At 54.2% G+C, this 9,598-nt stretch overlaps 1 protein-coding gene across 4 annotated transcripts in view; it reads left to right on the forward strand.

Moving 5' to 3' along the window:
• Nucleotides 1–9,598, forward strand: part of GPR68 (G protein-coupled receptor 68) — a 28,489-nt gene continuing 18,891 nt past the window's right edge. The window contains exon 1 of one of the 4 annotated variants that reach the window (XM_029952010.1): nt 1–61. The gene's annotated coding sequence lies outside the window, so the exon portion shown is untranslated. Of the gene's footprint in view, nt 62–9,317; nt 9,377–9,598 lie in introns of those variants that run through there. The other 3 variants (XM_029952012.1, XM_029952011.1, XM_029952015.1) reach the window with 3 other exon arrangements.

Consider the following 9,598-nt stretch of genomic DNA (forward strand, 5'->3'; position numbering starts at 1 on the left):
CCCGCGTGCCTCAGCTCCCGCCCGCCGCCACCCGGACTCCTGCGCCCCGGACCGGAGAGAGGTGAGTGCGCCCGCGGCAGCTCGGGGCTGGGCCGGGACAGCCGGGGCGGGCGGCGCGGGGATGAGGGCGGCCTGGCCGAGTGGGCCACGGACCTTCAGCAAGACCGGCTCCCTGACATCTCCAGCGGCGGAAAATTCAAAATCGAGTCTCCAGATAAAGGCCTTAGTGGGGGAGTGGAGGAGGAGGAGGTGGAGGTGGAGGAAGAGGGCTGGGAAGTAGGTCCCTGTCATTCCAAGGTCCACACGGATAGTGCTTTGGAGGCCCAGAGACCTATCACCCAGAGTGGGTGTCACAGAGGGGGCATTTGGGGATGCAGCAGGGCAGAGGGGGGCTGCCCGGCCCAGGGTCCCCGCGGTCCCCACAGATTTCAGAAGTCAGACACCATCCAGGTCCCCAGGACACACCCTGACCAGGAAACACAAGGGGTGGGGGGTGGAATCCAGGGACCAGGTCCCAGGCTGGAGACTTTCCTGATGGGGAAGGAGGAGGGGGCACACTAATGCCTCCGGAGTGCCTGCTGGTGCCTGGTGCTTCTCCACCAACATCTACACTGTCTGTGTCCCCTGTTCCCCCTTCCAATCCCTATCCCCAGTCAGCAAATGGGCCAGCTGCCCTCTGCAACCCAGCTGGAGGGAGCTGGTCCCTGCCCCTCTGCAGGTAGAACTCACACTCTAGTTGGGGAGTCAAGTCCACCTTGTTTCTCTTTCCTGCCCCAAATGATCTAAGGGGGCACCCACCCCCAGCAATATACCCTTGGACTAATGAGAAATTCTTAAGCCCCCACCATCAATACTCAAAGGACCCTTTCTGCCTCCACAACATCATACACACTAGTCACTAGGAGGATTCCCAGGATGCCTCCTGGGCCCCTTGTGGGTTTCAGTGTAGAAGTCACCTCTTCCAGGAAGGCCATTTTGACTGCTGTCCTCTTGATCCGGTGCTTTGATGCCTTGGGCTCCCGCAGTATGGCCCTCCTGCCCTTCCTCCTGTCATCACGGTTGCTCTCAGGGTGTTGTCATCACTGGGTCAACCTCAGCCTTCCCTTCTAAGTCAGTTTCCAAAACTCAGCCATTCCAGTTCCATGCTGTTCTATACATAGCATTTTTCTTGAATATTTTACTTTGGAAACTGGATGATCGCAGAACCTGTATTCAGGAAGCAGAAACTCTGTTGGTCAGCTCTTCTCTCTGACCACCCCGCACTGGCCCTGATGGCCCCTGAGTGGCTCCTTCAGGGGCACAATGCAAAAGATTACCCAGAGGCCGCCTGGGCTCTCCCCGCGGTCCAGATCCCACGGGCATCTTGGCTCCAGCACCGGGAGCTCAGTTCCTGTCCTCATGTCCACTTAGCCACACAAGCCTGCATGACAAGTGGAGGGTGTGCAGGCCACTCACGGTCCCCTGGCTGTCTCCTGCTCCTCTCTGGGCTTCAGGCTTCGCTTCTTTGCATCCAAAAAGGCACACTGAGCAGATTCGTGCCCCCTGCCCTAGCAGATGGACCCCCGGGGCTTCTCTCCCTGTAGCAGCCCAGCCCCCCTCCTCTCGCATGAGAGTTCTCTTGGAGAATCTCGGCCTCTCAGTGGCCACCATCCATGTAGCAGGGGTGCAGAGTAGGATGTGGAAATTCTGAGGAGGGGTCAGGCGCATTGTTGACCCCGGCACACACTCAGTGTGCCCCTCTTCGTCTTCATCTGGACCCCAGTGGTCAACTTCGGGGCGGGAGGGCGAACCCCTCACTCACTCATGGTTCTGTCACACTTACATACACTTTTTTACAAGGACATTGTGTTTCACTCACAGAAGTGGAAACCCAGTACCCCCTGCCACAAAATGAAGACCATTAAACAAACAGAAGCAAGGAAAACTGAGCAGTGCTGTTAAGCTTCAACTGGCACCTGTTGCCTGCATAACACGCCTGAGCCCCTTTCCGGGTCCCCAGTTGAGATGAATAAGAATTAAAGAATTAAAGACACACTAACACCCAGCTGAGGCTCTCTCCTTGTGCAGGAAGATGGGTTAAGAAAGAACTGGCTTGGGGCACCTGGGTGGCTCAGTCAGTTAAGCATCTGACTCTTGATTTCGGCTCAGGTCATGATCTCACAGTTGGTGAGTTCAAGCCCCGCATCTGGTTCTGCGCTGAAGGTGTGGAGCCTTCTTGGGATTCTCTCTCTCTCTTTCTCCCCATCTTGTGCTCTCTTTCTCTCTCAAAATAAATAAACTTTTAAAAAAAGAATTGGATAGCACGTAATAAAATATATGGCTAAACTCCTATCAGTCAGCACCTGCTGAGCACAGAGCACCACATAGAACCTGAAGTGATACAGAACAAGCCTGCAGTTTATCCATCCTGGAAGGGCCACTTCCTCCAGGAAGCCCACCCAGGTGTCTTTCCTTAACAAGTAGTTCTTGTCCTGCTGTAAGGGTTGTTACATGCTATACTGTAACGGGGTGTTGGCTTCCACATCCCCGTGTAAGTTCGAGAAGAACCATGGCCAGGTCTGTCTTGCTCACTTTAGTATCCGGGTATCTATCCCCCACGAGGCCTGGAGCACAAGCACGGAATAGGAAGATGAATGAATAATGAATGTATAACTGTGTTGACTTCCTTGACTTTGGACCCGCTAGGCCTCTTCCCACAAAGCCTCTCCTTCCCCCTCCTCCTCCTCCTCCCTATCCAAACCCCACACCCTTCATCCTCCAAGGCCCAGCTAAGGGTCTAGCTTCTCCCCGAGGCCTTTTTCAACCCCCTGAGCCCACCGTGCTGTATCCTGCCCTTTTATATTCAATCCCTGGCAGTGCCTGAGCCTAGAGGAAATTCAGTTCCATGGTCCAGGGTGCTCCCCACGCCTGCACAAGACCAGCAGAGTGGGTGACGTCACAGATGCGTAATGTCTGCTGCGGAGTGACTCGGCGCGGGTCCTCCCGCAGGGGTGCAGCTGACTCGGGTCTCAGCAACTGTGTGAGTCCCCTGTCACGGCCATGACAAACTACTATGAGCTTAGTGGCTTACGACACATTTAATCTTACAATCCTGGAGGTCAGAAATGGGTCTCATTTCCTTTGTCAGCGTCTAGAAATCTTCTAGAGGCCGCCTGCATTTCTTGGCTGGTGGTCAACTCCCGTTTTCAAAGCCAACAAAAACTGGTTGTGTCTTTCCTAACTGGAAACTCCAAGACACTCTCCCCTTCTCAAGACCCTTAGATGAATCGCACCTGCAAAGTTCCTTTTGCCAGGAAAAGGCAGCACGTTCACAGGCTCCAGGGATCAGCAGCACGTGGGCATCTTTGGGGAGGGGTGCTATTCTGGCTGTTGTCATCACTGTCGCCGGTAATCAGAGGACGCTGTGGCTGGCAGCATATTAACACTAATTGACATTTACTGAACATTTAGTCCGGGCCGGGAACCGTCCTGAACACATCACCCAACGCCCTGCGGTAGGTGCCTTTGGCACACTGTACAGGTCAGGCACTGAGAGATTAAATAACTCAGCAAGTGGCAGAGCTGGGATTTGAACCCGTGCAGTCTGGCTCCACCGTGTGCATCCTCCTAACCTTGGGGCTACGATGCCTCTCTGTCACCATTCTCACCTCCAAGATACCAGCCAGCAGCCTGTGAGAGGCCAGGCAGGGTCTGAAGCCCAACAGGAGAGGGAGAATTTTCATGGAGATTTTCTGGGTGAGGCCCCGCCTGGGTCACAGATTCTCTGCCAGTCCCCCTCCCATTTTTCATCCCGTTAGGGGAACCTAAGCCTATCTCAGGGAGCTGCAGGGAGCTTCCGATGGCTCTTTTTAGGGGCTCCAGGCAGGTGAGCCTGGAAGAGCTCCTGGATGCCAAGTACCAGTTAAATTCTCCTCTGCCCTCCCCCCACACCCCAATCATACACGCCTCATAGAAGGCAAGGCTTTTACAACAAAGCAAAGAAACAGAACCACATTTCCGCAGCTCGCCCTTCCAAAGAAGCCTGTATACCTGAGCCAGAGGACAACATGCAAGCCTGCCACAGGCACTGGGTGAAGAGGGGGCCCTAACATTCATTGAGCACCCACTAGGGGCGGGCATGTTTCCAAGAGTTTTATACTTATTAACTTATTTAATACAACAACCCTGTGAGGTCCTGTTATTGTCCCCATTTCACAGATAAGGCAACTGGGGCCGAGAGCAGTCACGGGACTGTTCAAGGTCACACAGCCAGTATGAAGAGCCACGATTCAGTCCATTCCCCTGAGCAGGAGAACCAAGGCAGAGGCTGGTCAAGGTGGTTGGTTGAATAGTCCCAGCCTGACCCCCTCTATGTCAGCTGGCCAAGCCCGCTTTTGTGCCTTCCTGGCATAACCTGCCCTCTTTGCACCTGTGAGGCTGGGGCCCTGCCTTTTATGACAACAGATTTCTTGAGAGCACTTGTATGTTTCATTTTCATGCAGATCTTCTTGATCACCCCCATTTTTCTATCATCTATCTAACTACCCATCTACCTATTTAGAGCAAGCAGGGTAGGGGCAGAGGGAGAGAGGGGAGAGAGAGAATCCCAAGCTGGTTCTGCAGTGTTGCAGAGCCTGATGCAGGTCCCAAACTCAAAAACTGTGAGATCGTGGCCTGAGCCAAGATCAAGAGTGGGGTGCTTAACCGACTGAGCCACCCAGGTGCCCCATTGCCTCACTTATTAAAGAAGACATAACAGGCCCAGTAAGGCTGCATAATATGCCAGAGCTCTCCCAACTAAAAAGCAACAGGTTTGCAATTCAAATCCAGACATTCAGATGCTACCCACCCACCCCTAGCCCCCTGAGCCTCAGCAAGCCCAACCTGAAGGCCTCCTCTAGGATGCCCTAGCTCTCCAGATGTGCGTGCTCACACTTCATCTGGACTTGTGCTCGCTCTCCACCGGCCTCAGAGTTTCCTGCCTTCGGGTGGCTCTATTAGTCACGCTCTGTCTGAGAGCCCTAGGATTATCTGAGTGGGAGCGGAAACAGCGTCGCGTGAATCAGGTCAGTCTGATTAATCGGTTCAGGCCCCAGCCTGCTGGAGTGCGGTTGATGCCAGAGAAGATAATCCTCAGCAAAACCAGCTTCTTGTTGCTTGACACTGTCCTGGCAGGAGCCTGACTCTGCAATGACAAGCATTTCTCAAAAAGGAGAGTCACACACACCCGAATGAGTAGCTAGGAAGCTCACGGCCACAGGCAGCACGGGGCGGGCGGCCTGCAAGAGGAGGCGGGGGTGAGCAGGGCGGCGAGGAGCTGGCAGTGTAGCAGAGGGAGGAAGCAGGGACTCCTTTACGGGATAGAGACAGATTTCCTCGGAGGCTGGCCAGCTGCGCTCATGGGAAGAACAAACTGGAACAACAGCACTTTTTTTTTAAAGTGGATACTCTGTGCGCATTCTAAAATATGTGCATATTCTTCGTTAGTGTGAGTCTGCAGTGAAGACGCGTGTGGTCCATGTACTTGCATCTCAGTCAAGGTGTTGGCAGGAAGCAGATGCAGGGTCACGCAGGGTGACCAAGGAGAGGTTAACCCAGGAGACGGTCTTTGTTTTTTTTTTTTTTATGTTTATTTTTGAGGGAGACAGAGCATGAGCAGGGGAGGGGCAGAGAGAGAGGGAGACACAGAATCCAAAACAGGTTCCAGCCTCTGAGCTGTCAGCACAGAGCCTGATGCGGGTCTCGAACCCATGAACTGTAATATCATGACCTGAGCTGAAGTCAGGTGCTTAACTGACTGAGCCACACAGGCATCCCAGGACAGTTTTTAATGATGTGGGGCTAGGGCTAAGGGAACCAGTGCGGGACTGTGCAGCACCCTGGGCCTGGTAGCAAGACTGCTGTCACTGCCCCAGGCTGGAGGAGGGAGAGGACAGGAGCAGAGTAGGATGGGGACTCCGGCAGGAGCTCGAAGGAGGTAGCCAATCTGCAGCGACCCTGGCCAGGGGGTGAATATTCCCTCCTCCTTACTCCCCTGCTGTCTTCTGATCCCAGTTAGCGCTTCCCATTGGCGAAACCCAACAGAAGGCAGAGGGCAAGGGAGGCCGGTAGTCCAATCCATGGAGTAGGACAGAGAAGGGTCAGGAGCGGGTCTGGATGGGCCAATAGAAAGTCCATGGCATGCTTCTGGCCCTGGTGAAACAATCCCTGTCATCCATCCTGTCACCTGCCATTTCTGAGCACCTGCAGCGGCCTCCCTAGCCAGTCCCTGGGGAAACACAAAGGCCGAGACCAAAATCCCATGAGAGACTGAAAAGGAAGAAATGGACGTGAACGTCACTTATGGCAGGTAGGGAGAAATCCTGACCACGTCTCTGGAGTCCAGCCCGTTGTGGGAGATGATTGCTGTGGGCAAGGAAGACAGTTATTAACGCAGTGTCTCAAATCAGCATTCCATGGGCCATAATTTGCCATTCCCTAGGACCAGGGAGCTTCTGGAAAACAATGCATGCTTCAGTTTAACATAGTGAGCTGTTTACGAGGCCAGTGCCAGGTTTTGTTTACAAAACAACACATTCTGCTGCCCCTGCCAATGACTGGGCATCTGGACATCAGGAATCAGCAAAAGTCTAGCCAGAAGGTAACACTGCAGGCTCAGCGTGACTCATCTCCATGCTTCCCCAAATTTAGCATCTTCTTAGGGAGAGCATGGCCAGAGAGGCCAACGCCATCTTCCACAGGCCAGTTCTGGATCTTCCAGTGAGTAGTACAGGTGCCATGCTGTTCTGTCTCTAAAAAGTAAAGCATGGATCCAAACAGAGCTTTGCTTTAATTGAAGAGTATTTACATCGTGAAAAGTTCTGTGTTTGGAGATCTGTAAACAGAGACTGTGTGCTAGAAAAAGGCAGGGAGAGAGGGCCACCAAAACACCGCCACACTGTTCCAACTCCAGGGGATACCATCTGGTAGGTGACGGTGTGTACGGCCCCCCCCAGAACTGTGCATCTTGGCAGCCTGAACAGGATTCCCTTTGTAATAACCTTTCCACTTGGCATGCACAGTATGTACCCCGGGAAGCCAGAATCCTGGATCTGACAACTGATGGTGGGCTTTAGAACACCCACCTTCTTTCCTGGGGGACAGGATGAAGCAGGACTTTCCACTGACTCTCTTCAAGTCCTGGTTCAGACACTCAGAACTGAGTGGTCGTGGGTAATTCACTGAATCTCAGCTTCCTGATCTGTAAATTGGAGAGTATAAAACTACTTGTTGGAATTCAAAGAGACCGTTCACAAGCATTCCGGACAGTAAGCATTCAAAAGATAAGAGCCGTATATAAGAGGGTCTTTGGAGGAGACAATAATAACAGCTAACATATCTTGAACCCTAATATCTGCTGGGTATTGAGCTAAGGTAAGGGCTTTGCCTGGTTTCATTGTGAACTCATTTCAATCCCCCCTTGAAGGGGTGTCCACATTTCACACACAAGGAGCTAGGCACAGAGAGGTTAAGGGACTCTGCTAGGACTCTAACTCAGACACTGGCTTTGGAAGGCAAATTTTTTTAGTTTATTTGTTTTGAGAGAGAGAGAGAGAGAGAGAGAGAACCCCAAGCAGGCTCTGCGATGTCAGATGCGTGACTCAATCTCACTAACCGGGAAATCATGACCTGAACCGAAATCAAGAGTCAGATGCCTAACCCACTGAGCCATTCTGAAGCCCCTTGAAGGCAAACTCAACACTACACTCAGCCCGGCAAGTTTTGAAAAGCATATGTGCATTCTTATGGCCTGAATAGTTAATCCAGAAAACCATTTGGGAAGATGTTGCAAGAAGGGGGGAGATGCTGCATTGGAGGCTAAGAGCTTGCTGGGAGGCTCTTGCTTCCCTCTGCTTCCTGCCAAGGTGTCCTCTGCCCTCTGTCCACTGTCTGTCTCCCTCCAGAGACTCACGGGGGGAGGGGGAGGCAGGTCACAAAGTGAGCAGCTTGGAGCCACTCTCTCTTTACCTCCCCTGCCTGCGCTCTGACTGCCCTCTGTCCTAACCCCCGATCATCCGTCCTAATGACCAAAGGCACAAGTCTCTGCAGACTCCCGCACGGACTGTTCCCAGACACTCATTTCACAAACAGGAATGGGGCGCTCTCCTCTGGGCCAGGCTCAGGGCCGGGAGTGAAAGTCCTACAGGGAGACAGCTGTGCGCCAGTGACCCAGGCAGACAGTGCGAAAGATGCTGGGAAGGGAGCCAAGGGAGCAGAGCGCAAATTGCTTGGAACGGCCAAAAAGGCCTGATAGGGGAAGCGAATTTTGGGTCTTAAAACTGGGGCTGGGGTTCAGAAGATGGGGACAGGAGTTGAGTGGAGAGGGACCCAGGCGTTAAGGTCTGCAGATGTGAAAGAGCCGAGGTGCTGAGGGGACCGCTAAGGGTGGCTTGGAATAAACTGCTGCATCTGGACTCGCCTGCCGAGTTTGAAACTCATTGCCTCCGTTTATGATGTGTGTGACCTTGGGCTCACTACTAGACATTTCTGTGCCTTATTCCCCCATGTGTAAAGTGGGGATGATAATAGTATGTACCTAATAGGATCATCTAAGCATGTGGCACAGTGCTTGGCCCAACACCACAAACTCTGGCTGCTGTTAATCTGTGAGCTCCTGGGGCAGAGGGCAGAAGCCCTCCTTGAATGCTCAGCAAAACCGGCAGGAGGTCCTCTGTGTTGTGACTCGGGCACACTCAGGCCCTGGGAAGCACCAGCACAGGAATCCAGGAAGCAGCAACCCTAAGTGCAGACTCCTGGGGCAGGTGGATGTTCCCCAGGCTGAGGTCAGGGGAGGGATAGGGCAACTCAGGGCAGCAATGGGAACCGCATTCACTGAGTGGCTACTGATGTGCGGGCGCTGAGGATAAGAACCTGCAAAGTACAGGAACGTGCTTCACAGACTCTTCTCTCAGCTTCCCTAAGGATGTGGCTGGAGAAAGACCCTTGTCCCTCAGCGGCTGATTCCAGTCGTCTACCCTTGGCCACGCCAGGGCCTGTTCCGGACGATCGAAGTGGGTGGGGAGCGCTGTACCTCTAGGACAGGTCTGAGCAACTGTGGCTTTTCCTGGCAGGCGCCTAGCCTGTGGTCTGTGGTCAGAAAGGCTGGGCAAGGACCGGCATGGCTGGGTGTGCCCGACCCGGCGGGGGGCAGGAAGCAGAGAGAGGATTGAGAAAATCAGGGCACAACGAAAAGGAGGAGGGCCTGGCCAGGAAATGGACCCGCCGGCATTCCCTGGGCACCCCTGCCAGCAACCAGAGGACACAGTGCCCACCCTGCTTGCTGGGCACCAGCCCTAGGAGGGGACGCTGACAACGCGTCCGGTGACTGCGACCCAAACGCGGGCCCTTCACCGCGCAGGTAGGTGTCCCCCCACCCCCACACCCAGCCGTGCCTCTTCCTCTCGCCAAGGTCATGGGGTCCCTGGCGCGCTCAGAAACCGCTTGCGGACTGCGGCCGCGTCCTGGGCACTGGCAGCCGGCTCCGCGAGCGTGCAGTGAAGCTTCAAGCCCCTGGGGCCACCTGTACGTGCGCTGGGCGCGGCGGCCAAGTGCGGGACCGACCGCGTGTGTTCGTGGGTGC

The sequence above is a fragment of the Suricata suricatta genome, chromosome 9 (genome assembly GCF_006229205.1).
Source record: "Suricata suricatta isolate VVHF042 chromosome 9, meerkat_22Aug2017_6uvM2_HiC, whole genome shotgun sequence".
NCBI classification, from domain to species: domain Eukaryota; kingdom Metazoa; phylum Chordata; class Mammalia; order Carnivora; family Herpestidae; genus Suricata; species Suricata suricatta.